Source organism: Elephantulus edwardii, unplaced genomic scaffold (genome assembly GCF_000299155.1).
Source record: "Elephantulus edwardii isolate Elephantulus edwardi_28Jun2011 unplaced genomic scaffold, EleEdw1.0 scaffold00097, whole genome shotgun sequence".
In the NCBI taxonomy this organism is placed as follows: Eukaryota; Metazoa; Chordata; class Mammalia; order Macroscelidea; family Macroscelididae; genus Elephantulus; species Elephantulus edwardii.
This window is the reverse complement of record NW_006399847.1, coordinates 2,181,620-2,186,539: the sequence shown is the minus strand read 5'-3', so window position 1 is coordinate 2,186,539 and position 4,920 is coordinate 2,181,620. Positions and strand designations below refer to the sequence as shown.

The following is a 4,920-nucleotide window of genomic DNA, read 5'->3' as shown; positions in this document are numbered from 1 at the left end:
ATCACATATTTTAAAAAATAAATTTTTATTTATTTTATACTGGTTTGTTTAAAAGTGTGTATACACTCTTTTTCACACTGGATCTTTCCCATTTCCTCTACCCACCCCTCCCTCTACCCATCAAATTGTGTGACCCTATGATAGCCCCTGTGTCCATCCTTACCCCTCTACTCCTACCCTCCCCACCTTGGATCCTCATAGTCATTTTACTTGTTATCTTTCTATTTCTACAATAATGGTCTTCTAGTATTTGTCCTTGTAGGACTGAGTTAGTTCACTCAGTGTAATGCTTTTCAGTTCCTCCCAAGTTATGTAGTAATTTTTTTAATCATTGCTCCTGCATGCTGCGTACTATTCAGCTGAAAAATCTCACATTCTTATTTAGTAAACACACAACTTATTTCTTATATATATGTTAGTACCTGCTTTTCTGATCTTTTTTCCTGTCTTTCTATGTCTGTCTGTACATGTATACATAGATGGAATCTTGGTGGTATAGTGTGCAATGTATCAGGCTGTTAACTGATTGGTCAGCTGTTTAAATTCACCAGCTGATCTGAGGGGGGGGAAAAGGGGCCCCCATGTCCTCCTGAAAAGATTTAAAGCCTGGGAAATGCAATGTAGGCACTCTGTGAGTTGCAACAAAATCAGTAGTGACAGGTTTGGGATGTATATGCACACATACATGCTCTGATTTTCATTTTAATAGAACTTAGACTTCTGTGGCCAGACAAGTCTCTAAATGTGATATCCAAGAAAATGTCCCCAGTGCACTGCTTAAGTCTGGGTTCTTCTTCCTATTAAGCAAAAAGAGCAAAACAAGAGTCCAGGCTTTTCTATGTAACCAACAAGGTTTATTAGAAAAAATACTTAGCAGTGGGACACGTCAAGAGAAGAGATACCGCTAGCCTATGGCTCCCGGAACAAAGGAAGCAATTCTCTTTTTAAAGAGTCTGGAGTAGGTAATGGATAGCATGCTTATATATGAACAGGATGATGTTTTTTAAATAGCTAGCCTAACAAAGGGATGCATACCTGGTGATTGTAAAGACTGTGGCTTGAATCAGGTGCACCTTAGTTCTTAGACTGACATTGTTGCTCTTCAGGACTTTGGAGAGATCCCTAACAGCAGACTTTCCCAAAACTATATGCCTCCTCCTCTCTTGACTGCTTGTACTAAGGTTATTGACTGGAGCCAAGCAAGATGAAATCATTGACGATTTCACTCTTTTCTCCATCTATCATGATGCTGCCTACTGGAACGGGGGGAAATATTTTGTTTTCCTGACACTGATCTTCTGCAACAAGTGCTTCAGGTCCTCCTCACTTTTCAGCAAGCAAGGTTGTGTCATCTTCATAACCCAGGCTGTTGATGAGCCTTCCTCTGATCCTGATGCTACATTTTTCTTTTATAAAGTCCAGCTTCTCATTGCTCAGCATACAGACTGAATAGGTATGGAGAGTATGCCCTGATGCACATTGTTCCCAATTTCAGACCATGCAGTGTTCCCTTGCTCTGTTTGGACAATAGCTTCTTGGTCTAGGTATCAATGCATTTGAGATGTGGTGTTGGAGATGAGTGCTGAATATCCCATGGACTGCCAAAAAAACCAAAACCAAAACCAAACAAATATGTGTTGGAGAAAGTGTAATGAGAATGTTCCTTGGAGACAAAGTTAATGAAGCTTTTCTCACATATTTTGGACATGTTGTTGGAAAAGGACATCATGCTTGGAAAGATGGGGAGCATCACAGGAGAGGAAGACCCTCCATGAGATGGACTGATGTCTCAGCAATGGACCCAATGTGTTGGGGATGATGAGGCTGACACACGATAGAGCAGAGTTCAGGTCTATTTATGGGGTTGCTGTGAGTCCTCCTCCACTCGATTGCATTTAACAACATCAACAGGAAAAACCATCATGTTTATCCATGAAAGGAGGAGAAGATTGTTTAGGATTGACCCAGGTAGAAGGGATTAGGATCATCAAGCCCCCAGAAGTGTTTTCTGGGTCTATTGGGGAGCATGCATAAGTGTTTAGGGTGGCCAAACATATGCATGAGTCAGCCTATTTCAGAAACATGCGCCTGGGTCTTTAAAGATAGCCGAGGCTGGGTGAGTCACTTGGTCATCCAGAAGTCACTCTGTGGCACAGAAAATGTCATAGCAGAAATAAGTTGTTAAGAGGGAATACGAGGTGGTGCCTAGTCTCCTCATTTAGGGTTGGTCCTTGGGTTTTGAAAATGCTGTATTAACTGAATGCTGGCTTTCCTCTTCTAAACCATCTCAAAGGAAATATCTTCATTCTTGTAAAAAAAGGGAAGGGAGACAGGAAAATAAGATAGAGGATCAGAGAAAGAGAAGAAGACCCTCAACAAGATGGATTAACACAGTAACATCAGAGATGGTGAAGATAGCACAGGATAAGGTACAGTTCAGATCTGTTGTTCATTGGGTCACTGTGAGTTGTAATCGACTTGATGGCACCTAGCAGCAAGAAAAACACAGACTGCAGGGTGGAGACACAAACTGTTACAGTTAAAGTATGTAAACTTGATAAAGAGGCCTTCCTCAGAAGTGTCCTTGTAGGCTAAGAGGATAAGGGACTGATATGGAGTCCTCCTTCCATACTAAAAGGACACTTCTCTCTTTTAAAATATTAAATAAGCATTAGTTTTCTGTTGCTTTCTTACCTATTGTATTCACACACACACACACACACCACATTGTACTAAAGGTATACAGCTATATACTTATATCTACATACTTATATCATCAATTCAATGAAACAAAATTACATACCCCACCAACGCCATCAAGCCATCTTTTATCCAAGAAAACACTCTCCAATCGCGATACATCTCATCCCACTACTTCTCCTCTCACTCAAACCTTTCATTCTCTTATGCACAAAATTTTGTGGATATAGTTTAACCTAAAACACTAGACCGTAAACCTAGAAGTAGAAGCATAAACCTGATACACCAAGAAAGGCATAAGAGCTGCTCACTCTTCACTGTTTACCTAAACCTATGGCTTTCCCAACTTTTAAAGGATGCTTGTAATCTGTTGTTTTTAGGAACCAAAAAATTGGTCCAATTCCAAATAAAAGTCATAAATATGTTCCACTCCTCGTCTTAGCAACAATAGTTATTTTGCTGATCCAAATTGTTCTTTCTCCCACACCTATAAAACCCCGTTCTACCCTATCTACATAAAAACATCTATCTGATATGCATTCACAACAAGCATAGTACAAACTATAATATTCATATTCTTCAACCAAGAATCCATAATCTCCAACTGACACTGAATAACAATCCAAACATTTAAGCTTTCATTACTAGTAATGAAAGCATAAACATTAATAGCTGTTTGTTGTTATAACAATAGCTTCTAACCATACTATTTATTATTATTATTACTACTACTACTACTACTATTTGTGTACCAACAAATCAGATTTGGCTGGTACAGGAGGAGATTGTCCTTCTTTCTCCAGCAGAGCATCTGGTGAATTCGGACTAGATGCCTCGGGAATTGTAGTGCAGCTTCTTGCCGCTAGGCCACCAGAGCTCCCTAACCATACTATTTCATTGGGTTGAAAATTACCATCTCAGGTCAGATTCTCCCAAAAGCCTCTGCAAGACTCTCTTTTGAGAAGTATCCTCAGGAGAAAGGAATGAGGAAGGCACGATGGGGCTAGAAGGAAGGGTGGGCGAAATGGTGTGACTGCTATGCCCTCTGACCTCTTCTAACTTCACAAAGAGGGAAGGGAACCCTCCAAAGATGACATCTGTGAGCCATAGGTCAGAAATACCTCCTCTCGTCAACATTTTTATCAATTCTGACATCAGCCATCCTTGAGTTTGAGAATTCATTTGCAGTGGCCACCCAGAACTGAGAGACATTGCTCATGATTATGAGATGTACTAGGGGAGAAATAGGTTACTGCTCAGGAATGATTCAGGATATAGATCTTTAGTTAAAATAGCTTCTTCTAAGTCATACATTCCTCTCTCTGGCCCTGAACTTCTCAACCTCTGCCCTTTTACCACCATAAGTGCTCAGAGCCTCCCTGCAGCTGAGTCACTGGGTAGAGCCTGTTCATTTTGCACCTGTCAGGGTACAGACTCGAACACTTGCATTCCAGCTTCATCCTTTACTGACATGGGCAAGTTGCCTAACTTCTTGGTACCTCACTTTCCTCATTTGTAAAATAGGGATAATAAAATTGCCAGTACTTTAAAATAGGGAGCTCTTTTGGCCTAGTGGCAATGAGTTGCATTGGAAACTCAATGGCAGATGATTCAGATATACCAGCTGCTCCACGGGAGAAAAATGAGCAATCTCCTCCCTTGAAATGTACAGAGTTTGTTCCAACTCAGTGGCACATAGAGTTGTAACAACCCCCACAAGGGTACTGTTATGAAATTTAACCGAGACCATACACACAAATTGTGCTCCTAAGTTTCAGGACCAAAATGTAACCATGCAGAAAATGCCCTGGCTTCAATCTCCCTTGCCTAGTCATCGAATTGAACTGTGTGGGGGACAACAGGAGAGTTGGCTCCAAGAGACTCTGAGAGTGTACAGTAATTTTCGTGGCTCCTAAAACAGCCTCTGTTTGGTGTTACCGTGACTAAGGCCTCACAAACTCAATGGCCACCAAAGTCAGGGACATCTGACTTGCCAAGAAGGAAGGCGAGGACACAGAGTGGAGATTAAATCAGTTTATTAGAGGAAGTGTATTCCAGAGAGAAGAACGGGCAACATTCTAAGGAAAGGAAAGAGATGGAGGGGACCACAAGCTTTGAGGAGCTGTTGATGTTAGATGCCATCTAGGTGAATATAAGTTATGGCAGCCACAAAGGGGCCCTTTAGAGTAGTGAGAGAAGATCTTCACCCTGAAACCCACA

At 41.1% G+C, this 4,920-nt stretch overlaps 1 protein-coding gene across 1 annotated transcript in view; it reads left to right on the top strand.

The window, feature by feature from the left end:
• Positions 1-4,920, top strand: part of MYOM1 (myomesin 1) — a 244,358-nt gene that overhangs the window by 196,265 nt on the left and 43,173 nt on the right. The gene's annotated exons all lie outside the window — the stretch shown is intronic.